General features: G+C 33.5%; 1 long non-coding RNA gene across 1 annotated transcript in view; it reads left to right on the forward strand.

The window, feature by feature from the left end:
* Positions 1–15,898, forward strand: part of LOC110262009 (uncharacterized) — a 560,710-nt gene that overhangs the window by 139,401 nt on the left and 405,411 nt on the right. Inside the window, exon 2 of the long non-coding RNA XR_014812607.1 lies at positions 9,266–9,343. This is a non-coding gene — a long non-coding RNA (uncharacterized LOC110262009). The remainder of the gene's footprint in view (positions 1–9,265; positions 9,344–15,898) is intronic.

Consider the following 15,898-nt stretch of genomic DNA (forward strand, 5'->3'; position numbering starts at 1 on the left):
TAAATTTTGTTGCTAACCCACTGGGAATAACCTTTAAGACCAAGGATGTGATTCTACACTTTTGAGGTTGTGGCTAACAATTTCTGGGAGTAGTGCAGCTCCCAACTTCATACACTTCAATATCAATCACTGTTCCCTTGGAATCCTTCTGTGGCAAGTAATGGAAGTTTAAGTACTGCCCTGTAAAACTCATATATGAGTTAAGACAAAATACTCTATTAATTAACTCAAATCATACCCTCACTTCCTTCCTGAAATATAAATGTAAGCCCATTTCTATTTTTCATCCCAAATTAGGTACAGCCACATTGTCCTCAATAACATATAAGAAGTCATGCAATGCAGTTTTTGAGACATAAAGACATTCCAATAATAAAATGATGAGAAGAGAAAGACTTTGAAAATGTTCTAATATCAATTTTTCAAGGAGAAATAAAAACCATAATTACTTCCCTTGTGAGTTTAAATACAAGAGCACCAATATTCAAAGAATTACAATGCTAAATTAATTTTTTGCCCTTGTGAGTTCAAAGTCTATAACTCTTATTTAAGTTCAACATATTTCTTTAAACAGTTCCTATTCTTAGTGTCAATCAGATGTATTCTTAATGCTGAGGTTAATTTGTGATTTTCAGCAATGCAAGGCAGATTGTTTTTCACTGAAATGGGTATTGTTATTTCAGAGTTTTAGGGTGCATAATGGCCAAGTGTCTGGCCAGATTTTCCAGAAGTTACTGAGCCTTCTCCTTGATGTCCTTCCTTTCCTTCCCCCCATCTTTACCCTCCCTTTTCTCCATTCTATTCCATTCTCTTTCTTTCGCTTTCCTTTCTTTCTCTTCGCATCTCCGTGTCCTGCCTTTTTCTTCTGTCCCCATCCCTCCTTTTCTGTCTCATGTTCTCTGTTTCATGTTCTCCTCCTTTCCCTTACCTTCGCTGAACAGAAGAGTCTCTGAGGACACGGAGAGTGACCAGGGTTTGGGGAAGCATGCTGAGGCATGAGTGAGTAGTTCTGAAGGTCAATGATGTATGGTGAGGATGTGGCAGGCAGAAGAGTTGGTGTAAGTGAGATTCAATTTGAAATATATTATAGACTTCAAACAAAATGACTTACTATGTTACAGCCTTTCTATAGTTCACTAAGTAAAATCTTGACCCTTTTTCATCCATTCTTCTATGTCTGATAAGGTGATTATTTAAAAATGTGTAATTAAAATGTCACTCTTCCTCAAGATAATATTACTTGTTGTGAGAACCTTCCCTGGGCTACTTTTGTGCTAACTTCATCCCACCCAGGTGGAAGTTGGAGAATATGAGAAAATTTTGTGATATTTTCACTTGTACATAGCTCCATAACATTTGCCTACTGTTAAGTGGCAAATATCTGCCTACATATTTTCTTCATATCAATGTTGAGGATTTTAATTTTGCATGTTTAAATTTGCACTGCCTGATGCATGTGTGTGTATATTGTAGCTCTACAGTAATTCAGTAATCTAGAATCTTTAATTAATTTTCTAACTGTATAAAGGAGTTATAGAGAAGTTAACCCACACTTTAAATGGTTCCCTAAAGTAGATACAAAATGAATCAATGTTTTACCTCAGAATATGTAAGATCCAACATGTCTGTCATTTGCTTGAGTTACTATGGAGTATCCTCAGTAACAAATGGAAATGCCACATAACTGGTTCTACAGAAGAAGTGAAATATTTATTTTGTTTTCATGAATGTTATTGATAGGATAAAATTAAGTCTTCACAAAACAACAGATTTACTCTTATTTGTACTTCTTTTCTAGGGAGAATATTAACTAATAGGTGGAAATTACTTTCCTACTCTGTTCCTTCAATTATTTAAAACGATACTAGGAATTAGTTTTATATATGTTGCAAAACTAATAGATTTCATTATTGATCCCATAGCATGTGATACAGTTGGACAGAATAGATGGAGAGAGAATTAATACATAATATATAGAAGATAGATTTATACCCATTGATGGATAGAAGATATATTTATTATTATAATTAATAATTAAATATATGCATAGTTTGAGACATTGTTGTTAAATATTTTTAAAATTCTTAAATGTGTGATTGACCTAGGGTTGTTTTTGTTTTTTATTCGGCATTTTTTATTTTTGTTTTGTTGTGGTATATAATACAAAATCTCTTTTAATAGTTTTATGAACCTTTAGGAGAGATAATATTGTCAATGATCTATAAAGGAAGAAACAGAGGTTATTACAGCTAGTAAGTTGCAGATCTGGGATTCAAGACCAAGACAGACTGTAAAACACATTTATTCAAATTTAAATAATACCACAACTCTTAATGGGGGGAAAAAGGTAAACAAAAAGAGAAATAAATATAGTTTCTTGTGCTGTACAGTAGGATTTTGTTGTTTATATATTTTATATATAGTAATTTGTATCAGCTAATCCCAAATTCCTAATTTATCCCTCTCCCACTTACTTTCCATTTTGGTAACCATGTATTTGTTTTCTATATATGTGAGTGTATTTACATTTCATAAATAAGCCCATTTTATCATATTTTGGATTTCACATATAAATTATATATTTGTCTTTCTCTTTCAGACTTCACTTAGTATGATAATCTCTAGGTCCATCAATGTTGTTACAGATGGCATTGTTTTGTTCTTTTTCAAGGCTGATTAGTATTCCAGTGTATATATATATATATCCATCATCTGTCACTGGAGATTTAGGTTGTTTTAATGTTTTGGCTAATGTAAATACTGCTGCTATGAACACTGGAGTTCATATATCTTTTTGAATTAGACTTTTGTTCAGTTATATGCCCAGGAGTGTGATTGCTAAGTCATATGGCAACTATTTAGAGTTTTTTTTTTTGTTTTTAAGGAAATTCCATACTGTTTTCCATAGTAGCTGGATGAATTTACATCCATCTCCACAAACAGTTTAGGAGGGTTCCCTTTTCTCCATGAGCTCTCCAGCATTTTTTATTTGTAGACTTATTAATGATGATCATTCTTACTAGTGGAAGGTGGTACCTCATTGTAATTTTGATTTGCATTTCTCTAATATTTGTGATATTGAGCATCTTTTCATGTGCTATTGGCCATCTGGATGAAATACTATTTAGGTCTATTGCCTGTTTTTAGATTGGGTTGTTTGTTTTTATGTTATTGAGTTGTATGAGCTGTTTCTATATTTTGGAAATTAATCCCTTGTTGGTCATAGCATTTGCAAATATTTTCTCCCATTTTGTAGGTTGTTTTTTCATTTTTTTTACAGTTTCCTTTGCTGTGCAAAGCTTATAATTTTGGTTGGGTCCCATTTGTTTAGATTTGCTTTTATTTCTATTGCTTTGGGAGAATGACTTAAGAAAATATTGGTATGGCTATGTCAGAAAATGTTTTGCCTATTCTCTAGGGTTTTATGGTATTATATCTTATATTTAAGTCTTTAAGTCATTTTGAGTTTATTTTTTTGTATATGTGAGGCTGTGTTCTAACTTTATTGATTTACTTCTGTCTCTCCAGCTTTCTCAGCACTAGTTGCTGAAGGGATTATTTCTTTCTTGTATATTCTTGCCCTTTGTTTTAAAGATTAATTGACCATAGGTGTGTGGGTTTATTTGGGGGCTTATCCATTTTGTTCCTTTATCCATATGTCTGTTTTTATTGTGTGTGTGTGACAATACCATGTTGTTTTTATTACTGTAGCTTTGTTGTATTGTTTAATGTCTGGGAGGGGTATGCCTCCAACTTTGTTCTTTTTTAAAAGGATTGTCTTGGAAATTCTGGGTCTTTTATAATTTCATATAAATTTTAGGATTATTTGTTTTAGTTCCGTGAACATGTGAACATTGTCCTGGGTAATAATGTTTGGTCACATTAAATCTGTAGATTGCTTTGGGCAGTATGGTCATTTTAGCAGTATTAATTCTTCCATACTGAGAATATGGGATACATTTGTATTTCTTTAAATCATATTCAATTTCCTTTATCAGTATATATAGATACAAGCATAGAATTATTTTACTTCCTTGGTCAAAATAATTCAAAAGTAATTTTTTGGATGAAACTTTAAAAAGGATTACTTTTTTACTCTCCCTTTCTGATATTTCATTGTTGGTGGAAAGATATTTAACAGATTTCTATAGATTAATCTTGTATCCTGCTACATTGCTATATTTGTTTATCAGTTCTAGTTTTTGTGTGGATTATTTATGGTTTTCTATGTATAGTATCATATCATCTGCATATGATGACCATTTTACCTCTTCTCTTCCAATTTGGATACCTTTAATTTATTTTATTTGTCTTATTGTTGTGGCTAGAACTTCTGATACTATGTTTAACATAATTGGTGAGAGCATCTTTGTCTTATTCCAGATTTTAGCTAGATGGTTTTCAGCTTTTTACCATTGTCTAATATGTTGGCTCTGAGTTTGACATAAATAGCTATTATTATGTTGCGATAAGTTCCTTCTATATCCACTTTGGTAAGAATTTTTATCATGAATGGATGTTGAAATTGTTCAAATTTGCTTTTTCTCTATTGAGATAATCATGAAGTTTATCTCTTTTCCTTTGTTGATGTAGTATGTCACATTATTGGTTTGTGTATGTTGCGCCATCCTAGGATAAATCCAACTTGATCATTGTGTATGATCTTTTGTATATTTTGTTGGCTTTGGTTTGCTAACATTTTGCTGAGAATTTTTATATCTATATCATCAAAGATATTGGCCTGTAATTTTCTTTTTTGGTACTGTCATTTTTTAGTTTCGTGATCAGGGTAATGGTAGTCTTACAGAATCATTTCGGGAATATTTCCTCTTCTTCAGTCTTTAGGAAGAGTTTGAGAATGATTGGTATAAGTTCTTTGTTTCCTAGAATGTTCCTATGAAGCCCTCTGATCCTGGACTTTTGTTTATAGGGAGTTTATTTGTTTTGCTTGTTTTTTGCCTTTTTTTTTTTTTACAGATTTTATTTCACTTCTAGTGATCAGTCTTTTCAAATTATCTATTTCCTCTTGAAGCAGTTTGGTGGTTTCTATGTTTCTAGAAACTTGTTCCTTTCCTTTAGATTTTCTAATTTATTGGCTTATAATTATTCATGGTATGACATTTTGTATTTCTGCAGTATCAATTGTTACTTTTACTCTTTCATTTCTTGTTTTGTTTATTTGGTTCCTCTCTCTCTTATTCTTAGTGAGTCTGGCCAGAGGTTTATCATTTTTTTTTTTAATCCTCTCAAATAACCAGCTCTTGGTTTTGTTGTTTTTTTTTTTTAATTTTAAATCTCTACCCTACTGATTTCCTCTTTGCTCTTTATTATTCCCTTCCTTCTACTGACTTTAGGTTTTGTTTGTTCTTTGTTTTCTGATTCTTTTAGGTGATTGTTTATTTGAGATTTTTATTTTTTTACTGTGTGTGTGTGTGTGTGTGTGTGTATGTGTGTGTAAGGTCCGTATTTCTGTACACTTCTCTCTAAGAACTACTTTTGATGTGTTCCATAGGTTTTTTTATGGTTATGTTTCCACTGTCATTTGTCTCAAATTTTTTTTAATTTCCTCTCTTATTTCATCATTGACCCATTTTTTTTTCTAGTAGCATGTTCTTTAGTCTCCATGTAGTCTTTTTTTTAATTTCTCTATTGTTGGTTGATTTCTAATTCCATGCACTTGTAGTCAGAAAACATGCTAGAAATAACTTTTATACTCTTAAATTTGCTAATTTTTTTATTTCTAGTAAGTTGTCAATCATAGAGAATGTTACATGTGCACTTGAAAAAGAATGTGTATTCTTAATTTTTTTTTTTTTTGATACAATGCCCTGAAAATGTCAATTAGGTCTAGTCATTCTGTTGTATCACTTAGGATCTCTGTTGTCTTACTGATTTTCTGTCTGGAAGATCTGTACATTGAGGTAAGTGGGGTCCCACTATTATTGTATTGCTAACAATTTCTTACTTTATATTTGTTAGTATTTGTTTTATGTATTTAGGTGTTCCTATGTTGGGTACATGTGTGTTAATGAGGGTAATATCCTCTTATTTATTTATCCTTTTATGATTATATAATGTCCTTCTTTTTTTCTTTATGGCCTTTGTTTTAAAGTATTTTGTCTGATGTGAGTGTTACTACCCCTGCTTGCTGGGCATTTTGTGTAAAATATCCTTTTCCATCCTTATTTTCAGTCTATGTGTGTCCTTAACCCTAAAGTGAGTCTCCTATAGGAAACATATTTTAGGCTTTTTATTTTGTATCCAGTCTGCTCCTCTGTGTTTTTTAGTTAGAACATTTAGCCCATTGACATTTAAGGTAATTATTGATAGCTATGTATATTGCTATTTTAAACCTTGTTTTCTGGCTGATTTTGTATTTCTTTGTTCCTTTCTTTTTTTCTTTTTCCTTTTGTGGCTTGTTCCTTTGTACTGTTTTTGTGTTCTTTTTGGTTTGTGAATCTATTGCAAGTTTCTGATTTGTAATTACCCTGTTTTTCAAGTATGTCAACCCATTTCTATATCTACTTGCTTTTTTGATTTTTTAAATCTGTATATGTCTTATTTAAGTGATTTACTTTCTAAAGCTGATTTTTACTTTCCTATAGATTTTTCTCTTCTTTTCAATTTAGGGAAGACCTTTGAATATTTATTTTAAGTTATGTTTCGTATTGCTGTAAATGCTTTTGCTCTTAAGAAATTCTTTATCTCTCCGGGTCTATATGATAATCTTGCTGGTAGAGTATCTTAGGTTGCAGTGCAGATTTTTCCCTTTCATGAACTTTGAATACATCTTCCACTCAATTTTTGCCTACAACATTTTTGTAGAGAAATTAGCTGACAGCCTTTGGGAGGTTTCCTTGTAATTAATATATATAATTGATACACCTTTCTCTTTCTTTTCCTTCTGGGATCCCTATTATGCGTGGTTTGGGATGCTTTACATTATCCCATAGATCTTGTATATTACTTTTTTTTTCATTTGCCTTTCTGTATGATGTTGTGATTGGCTGATTTTCATTACTCTATCTTCCAGATCACTTAATTGTTCTGAATTATTCAGTTTCCTATTTATTGCCTTTAGCTCAGTTTTGTCTCAGCAAATATGCTTTCTAATCTTAATTGTCTCCTCTTTATATTGTCTAGTTCCTTTTTAGAGTGATCTGCATTTCTATTCATAGCCCCTCTTAATTCCTTATGTATTTTTTTATGTTCCTTTTGAACCCAAGGTCTACTAGACCAGGGAATCTGTTTTTCACTGCTTATTCTTTCAGGAGTTCTCTTAATGATTTAGTCAGGAGTGGTTCCTCTGCTTCTTCATTTTACTTATATTGCTCTGACTCTATGAGTTTAGGAGAGGCAGTTATCTACTGAGGTCCTAAAGAACTGTTTTTATGTGTGTGGCCCTGTGTATCCTTTTTGAGGCTAACATTTTTGGTGTGAGGGCTGTTTTTAATATGGATGCCTGCCACATCTTTCCTCTCTGTGTGTTGGTCATTATCCCCTTGATGGGGGGTGTGATTATTGTTGTGGTTATCAGAACCTGCCCTAGATGTTGGTCTGTGCCTCCTCTTTGCTCTCTGGTTGTTACAGCCCTGTGAAGGGAAAGGTCTGTTCTCCAGTTTTTGAAATAGATGTTCCCAGATCTGTTTCTGAATTGTGATGTAAGGTAGGCAGGGCTGTGGATCTCCCTCTGGGAAAGGAACTACTGAATACTCCTCTGCAGGACTTGTTCAATGGGAAGTGCACTCTGTGGTCTTGCCTGTCACCTATTGTGCAGGCTCACCAAGTACACAGTTTGGGGCACTGCCTTCAGGACTACTTCAGCTGTGGAAATTCAGGTAATCAGACTCAGTGTCCTTCTGGTGCTGTGCTCACAAAGCCACTAGCACAGATTTCTTGGCTCAGAACCACTGAGGTCAAGCACTGGAACTGTCATGATCACACTCTTGGATTGTCCATAGGAGCTGAGTCAGCCCAGACTCATGCTCACAAGGCAAAGCCTGTTGCTGCTATCACCAGACTCACTCCAGCCACAGGAGCACAGGTTATCCATTGGATGTCTTTTAGGAACTGAGTTTACAAAGCTGACTTCTGTATATAAATCTGCAGATCACACTGCCACTGGGACACTTAGATTTCATCCCTGCTTCTGAAGTCACATGGCCTCTGGGGATTGGCTTGGACTTCAGCCCTGCCTCTGCATCTGGGTAACCTGCCAATGCTTGTGTGTTCCCAGGTCTCATATAGGCTGAGCTGTACCCACTGTGGTGGGGGCCTGACCCTCTCAAGTGCACAGGGTAACAATGACAGTTCAGTGGTGAACCTGGGCTCCTTCACGCACACACTGGTTGCAGCTTGGGTCATACTCCAGCCTTTTTAGGCTCTCTCTGCATAGCCCATCCTAGTCCACTCCCCAGGTTTATCCTTTGAAACCGACATTTCAGCATCTGTCCTCAGCATGCACTGTCTCAGGCTGGCAAGTGCAGGGAGGTGGCTAGGACAGGACACTGCATGTTTCTCTCTGTTCTACCTGCTGCAAACCAGCTGCTGCACTCTCCTCTGAGCCACTGAAGCTCACTTTCTGTCGTGGATAAGCTTTTTGCTAGTTAAGGGACTTCCTAGGGTGAACAAAACTTTCGTCTTTCACGGCTCCCTCCCAGGGGCACAGGTCACACCCCAATGCTTTTTCATTCTACCTGGTTACATGGGCCTCTTTCTTGCAATATTGGTTTTATGAAATGTTCTGCCAGGGTTTAGCAGATATTCTGTGAGAACTGTTCCACATGTAGATGTATTTTTGATGTGTTTGTGGAAATGGGTGAGCTCCACATCCTTCTAGTCTGCCAATTTGTTACCAGGCCCACTCTTCCATTTTGATGTAGTAGATAGTTCAATAACTTTCTAAGAAATAGTAGATGGGATATGTATTTTCCAAGAAATTTAATATTGGAAAATATCTGTCTTCTATTTTCATATCTGGTACAAATTCCAGTTTGGAAATTTTAATCAGAATTTTGGTGTCTCTAGTTTTGAATACCAATGTTAAGGAGAAAAATGTTAATTTCTAATCAGTCCCTTTGTTGGGACAATTTATTTTCTTTTGGTGAATTTTAATGATTTATCCTTTATTCAGGTTGTTTTGAAATTGTATCATGATGTGCCTTGGTGTATATCACTCTTAAATACGTTGTTGCTCATTCTTCCTACTTGTTTTGTTTTTTGTTGACTCATGATATTTAGATTGATTTGGTTGATGCATTTCTAGCCTCCTGCAGGATGAGGAAGAGAGCAGTTGTGTGGCTTGCACTTTGGTGGATATCTAAGAAGAGGAGAGGCAGACGTGGTAAGAAACAAATTTCTAGAAACTCCAGCAATCTTGCTATTCTAGCTGTATATTTATAAGACTACCTTCTATAATTAATATCTGTTGCTTTCATATCATTGTCACTCAAGTTCTAAGAAGTTGAATTACTTCATTTCAATAACTATCTTTGCTTGGAGAAAGTTTTAACTTATTATCTTGTACCACACTAATGCAATTATTGATTTATCTGCTATCTCCCAAAAATACATTTAAAATTAAAATCATGTTTTGTATAATCGCATTTATTGAAGCATATATGTTAAACATGTTAAAATGCACACATTTAAAAGTATAGCTTGATGACTTTTGAAAAATATATGTAGTCATGTAACAACCATTAAAACACTACTTAGAATATTTTTATCACACCAGATGCGCCATTTGTGGCACATCTGTCTCAACATTAAATAATCACTGATTTTTTTTTTTTTGTCTTTTTAGGGCCACACACATGGCATTATGAAGGTTCCCAGGCCAGGGGTCGAATTGGAGCTACAGCTACTGGCCTAGGCCACAGCCACAGCAGCACGAGATCCGAGCCATGTCTGTGACCTACACCACAGCTCACGGCAATGCCAGATCCTTAACCCACTGAGCAAGGCCAGGAATCAAACCCACAATCTCATGGGCCATGAGGGGAACTCCTGATCAGTTTTTATCAGTAGTAACTGATCAGTTTTATCATTATTCACTGGTTTTGTCTGTTTTAGAAAATGATTAAGTTCTATAGTATACACTCTTTTTAATCTGGTTTGTTTTGCAAAGCAGAATATTCTTTAGAAATGTCCATGTTGTATACATGAGTTCATTGATGAAATTATTTTAAGAAGTTACAGATCCTTTCATACAATCGGAATAACTGTAGGTTCTAGATTATTCCTATTTCCCCTCTCTCATTCTATAAACTGTTTACAAGATAGTAAAAGAAGCAGTCATCTAGAGTATTAGAGGATATATTACTATTTTCCTGATTCTTTTTCCCAGATTTGTCCCAAGATGATGTAAAAGATTGAAAAAGTATGTCTAACACATTTGATTGTTTAATTAGCCTGAGTATAATTGATTTATATCAAAGGCATATACTTGAATATGTGTAAAATATTTTTTCATCCCTATGAATTCATTTGTTTTTCTTTTACGAAGTCATTCTTGAAGTTTCTGCAATGTGTAATTTTCTGCCCCTGACATAATCATACCTGATTTTTGTAAGAAACCTACTACAACATTTCAAAATGCAAATCTTGGGTGTGAAAATGTTTCTTCCATCAACAGCTGAGAAAACAATAGGTTAATTTCACAATGGGCTCAACTGTATAGTGACTAATAGAGTCACTGTTTTTGAAGTGTCTGGTATCTGCAATTTTGTGTGTATTGACCTGAGAAATAGGTAACCTTGATTCTAGATCCGGTTTTTCTGATATTGACTAACAAGGTGAAATTGAGAAAGCCAGGTAAACTCTCTGAATTTAAATTTAAAAAACAGATAGTAAGATATATGAGCCATTAATTTTGATCCTCTGGAATTTTTATTTTAATTTTTTGAGTTTTGATAAAATTAATGGCTTAAATGAGATTTATGTAGAGAAGCAACTAAAGCTATTTTCTTGATAGAAAAATGGTAGTAAGTGAGAGGGAAGGAGAAGCAGATTGAAGATATGAATAATTTATTCAGGAATAAAAATGTTGTAATTTTAGATATGATGAATAACAACCAAACAGTCTAGATTATGGAAATGATAGGTTTCTTTTGTAACCTGGCAGAATTTCTAGGAAATAAGAATAAAGTAAAATTATTTGAATTGCACTACAAATGAACACATAACTATTATAGGTTGATGAGGTTTTAAACTAGCTGTGCATTTCTTTTTACTTTTAAAGTAGTTTTTAACCTAAATAATGAAGCCCAATTTGTTTAAAAATATAGAGAAATGTTATTTAGGCTCAGCTTTGCAGTAGGCTATATAAATAATAGACTGCAACAATAAGTAAATTTTAGAATGAAGTTTGTAAAAAGAAAGACTACTATCTACCTCTAAGATGAGTTTACTGAAATTCAATATTTTTATGGTTATAATATGCGCAATAATAGAGGGTGAATTAATAGTGAAGTAAAAAACTGATTCTGCAAATTCATTTTATTTGAAAAAATTTCTTTTGGTTAGAAGAGTGACTATTTCCCAGATAAAATTCTATTCCCTAACAGATAAAAGAAGGTATCTTATTCTGCCTAAATCGCCATAGGACCATTTATTTATGAATTGACATTTACATTTTTGTTACATTACTTTGTTTTTTAATTGTTAGTATATTATGAATAAGTAATGAAATTCAGCTCATAAAACTTACATATACAGTTATTACTCCTAAGTAGGCTAAATTTGCATTTTTTTAATTATTCAGGTTGCTTACAAATGTAAATGGCATTTAAAGTATTAATGATATTGATATGACTACAGTGTAATTTTTTCCAAAGAAAACATCACATTCATTTACAGGATAAGATATAAGGGTTCTCAAAGTATTTATGAGTGTTTAAAATGTAAAGATCTCAAGTGTGCATGTGAAAGATTCATCAAGTATACCTTATAAGAGGTTAATGAATAAACACTTCACAGAGAATTATTTACTTGAATAATTATTGCATTTCTTTATTTCAATAAATTAAAACATGTTTCCCTCTTAATGACATTTCCTTAGAAAGATAATTTGGCCATTGAAGGAATATTTGCATAACAAAGAAATAACTCTATTACAGTAAATTAAAATACTCCCAAATGTGATTTCCTCATATCAAATTTGTAATTTTAACATTTCTTTCTAGCTGCAATATGTCAAGAAGAAACTACAGGACTTCTCATTGTGGCTCAGCTGGTAAGAATCCAACTAGTATCCATGAGGATGCAAGTTCAATCCCTGAACTTGCTCAGTGGGTTAAAGGATCTGGCATTGCCACAGCTGTTTTATAGGACACAAATGCAGCTCAGACCCAGAGTTTCTATGGCTGTGGCTGTAGTGTAGGTAGGCAGCTTGAAGCTCCAATTTGACTCCTAGCTTGGGAATTTCCATATGCCATGGGTACAACCTAAAAAGACCAAAAAAAAAAAAAAAAAAAAAAAAGAATAAGAAACTACACAAAGAAAAAAATTATCTGAGTGAATACCAGTAGTTAAGGGACTATTACGATGGTCCAGTTAAGCAATGATCAATTTAACTATTATTGTGGCAATAGAAGTGGTAAGATGTATATAAATTAGAGATGATCAAGGAATAAGTCCACACTTCTTGTGATATAAAAGAAGAGTAAAAAAATAAAAAATTTAAAAAAATCCAGACTTCTGACTTGAGCAGTAAAGTGATATCACTCCCTGAGATAGTAAACATGGAAAAATATTAGGTTTGAGGGGCAAAATTATGTTTTAATTTAAGACATTGAATTCAAAGTATTTTTGAAACTTTAAGGAAATGTGACTGGTTTCCAAAGATGAGTTTGGACCAATTGATGGATGTCTGAGAAACATGTGTAGGAGCTAAATTACCTAGGAATAGAGTATAAAGTGTTAAAAAAATAAATAGGACCTATAGAAATGTTTTGAAGAACTAACCGCACTAGTTATTAGAAGCCAAATGGAGAAAGAGTGACTCAGTAAAGGGGATTGAAGACAAATAACCAGAGAAGAAAGAGACATTTCAAGAATTCAGAACCGTGTGTGGCAGAAGTAAAGACAGATCTAAGGTAAAATGTAAACATTCTAATAAAGGCATGGTTGAAATACTGATCACTGAATCATCTACTGATCATTGAATCAGTGGCAATTATTATACCCCCTGGAAGCTGAGAAGCCTATGATAGGAAATTACATTTGACCTGGAGTGTTAAAGATGAGTAGCAGTTTGCCTTCCTGGCAAGGTTAGAAAACAATTTAGGAGGAAGGAATAGCATGTGCAAGGGTATAGGCTGGGCAAGATCAAGGTAGATGTTAATGAGCCTTGATGGCTCATGTTGATGGCGCAACATGGCTGAGGCTTAGACCACAAGGAATTGGGTTGCAGAAGTACCTATTGCCAAAAAATTAATCAAAGAAGTGGAAATCTTTTTTTAGTGAAATTTGAAGATTATAACCTGGGAAGAGCATTTCAGAAAGCTCTGAGGACTGTTTCTACTTATTAGTAGTCATGGCACCGTTATATAAGCTGTTTGGAGACAGAGAGCTAGCTGTGCCTCTAGTGAAATTATTGACAGTTTATATAAGCCATATCTAAACCCCAAGGTAGTGGGTGACGTGGCCCCCTTAGAAGATCAAGAAGGAATGTTATCTTTTAAGGAGTTGTTTCGTTAATGCCAGGACAATGTTGCCCTTTTGTGGCTGAGTAGATATTTCTGCTGATGGGGGAAATGGTTTGGTTAACACATAAAGCAGATACTCAATGCGCAGTGTAGGGAGAGAGGAGGCCAAAGGGCAGAGAAAATTTTTTATTTAAATTTCTTTTTTCTTGCCATAAAATTGTCTTTTATTTCACATATCTTAATACCACCTACCATCAGAGGGACTAAAATATTAGTATGTAAAACCACTGTTTCTTCCTTTGTACCATGCTACAGTATAGGAAGTTAAAAAGTGATGATGCCCACTTTCTTTCATGCTTTAAAAGTTCTACACTTCATCCAAAATCTAGTATCTTGAATATCAATCAATAAGACATTATATATTGACCAGCTAGATTGAGGTCCATGAACAACTACCATTGTAAAATTTGGTATCTTCATATATATTTAATGGCAGCCAGATAGAGGCCTTTTAAAATCCTCATTTACAGTACATTATATTAAAGACTATTTATCTTCTAGCTTGCAGAGTAAATTAAGTTTTCAATTCATCGTTTCCTACTTAGCATGAAACCCAGAAGCTTAAATGCATTTCTGCAAATTATTTTCAAATATACAGACAAGAAATAAAGATCAAATCCATAGTTTAGGGATATTAAAAATACATACAAAATGTATGTAATAATTAGTTACCAACATATGAAGAAATAGCTCATTAAAGAGCTACTGGAAAATAACCTGCTAAGAAATAATTCACTTTAATATATTACTGATTTTTAAAATGTTTCCTTTCTCATTCTTTATTAATGGCAATATTTGCATTCAAATAGAGATCATTTGTTTTTAGATATTCATCTGCTCCTGCTGTTTATTCTCTACCTACTATTTAATTTGCAGTTTATAACAGAAGCATCCATTGCAGAGAAAATGATTAGGATGTCACTAAAGTTTATGCCTTCAGGTGAGAAATATGGTACATTTTGAGTACAGTATAACTGGGAAACTAATGTTGTATTCATTCAAATTGTTTCAAATTAAAATAAGCAATGGCTGAGAAATTTAAAGAAGATGATACATTGTTTTATCCTAACAAAAATGATTCTATTTAGTCTATAGCTTTTCACAACATGCCACCTGTTCTCCAGAAATATAACCACAACATGATAGACATGTTAAAATAATTGCCTTAGAAAACTCACGAATTGCAGATCAACATGCTGACAAAACCTTTCCATGGCTTTATTGTACATGTAAATCCCTGTTTATAGGGTTGGGAGTTATATTCACTAAAGGTGAATGTAAATTAATCAGAGTAATTCTGCATAGCATTGTTGTGTAGAGACTTTACCTATTACATATTTGTCAGACTGTAAACTATTGCACTTCTTGGGTCTGCAATCAGTGGAGATTTAAGTTCATGGATAGAAAATGCAACTAAAGCTCTATATTGTATTGTTTTGTGACAAAGCCAAATGTTACACTATGTTCCATTTCAAGTGAAAAACTACTAATCTAATGAAAATGTTCATGTTCTAAGCAGTATGTTCCTGGTGTTATTGTAGAATACAATGGAAATGTCTGCATTAATATTATTTGGCAAGAGAAATAAAAGCTAAAGGCTATAAAATTTTGATCAAGTGGATGTTCAGAAAAAAATCAACAAAACAAAATATGTTTCTGCCAAGACAAATAGAAAGTGCTGGTGGGTGGAGAGTATTTGAAATAGAAGAGCTGATTCAGTAGATTCAGTACGTCTCCAGATTTAGATAAGAACAGTATGGTACTTTCAAGGACAGGGAAAGAAAAATTTCTATTTGCAGTCAGTTCTCAAAATTTTGGAAGGATTTGTTTAAGGAAAAAAAAAAGTTTACTTAAGCCCATTCAGAAAGTGAACAATAGTCCCATCAGGTTTGGGTGTACAGGTCGTGCATTTAGATTAAGTTATCTGTCTCTGTTTCAGTAGCTGGGTCCCCTTTGGTAATAAATTTGCTTGCCTTGTTATACATTGGAAGAATTTATCTGTAGATGGATTAATTTTTTTTTTGATGTGCACTCCAAAAATAGGCAATTTCCTTTATAAGTTTAAAGTAGTGATTTTCAAACTGCAACTCATGGCCATAAGTCAAAGGATCTTGACCAGCATTTTTGGTAACGAAATTAAGTAAAATTAAATACTTAAGAAACATCAAGCTATATCACAAACAGGTAAG

Source organism: Sus scrofa, chromosome 8 (assembly GCF_054392235.1).
Source record: "Sus scrofa isolate SSC_HxYL_T2T_F1_AM1 chromosome 8, Sscrofa_HxYL_maternal_Yorkshire_Landrace_v2.0, whole genome shotgun sequence".
NCBI lineage: Eukaryota > Metazoa > Chordata > Mammalia > Artiodactyla > Suidae > Sus > Sus scrofa.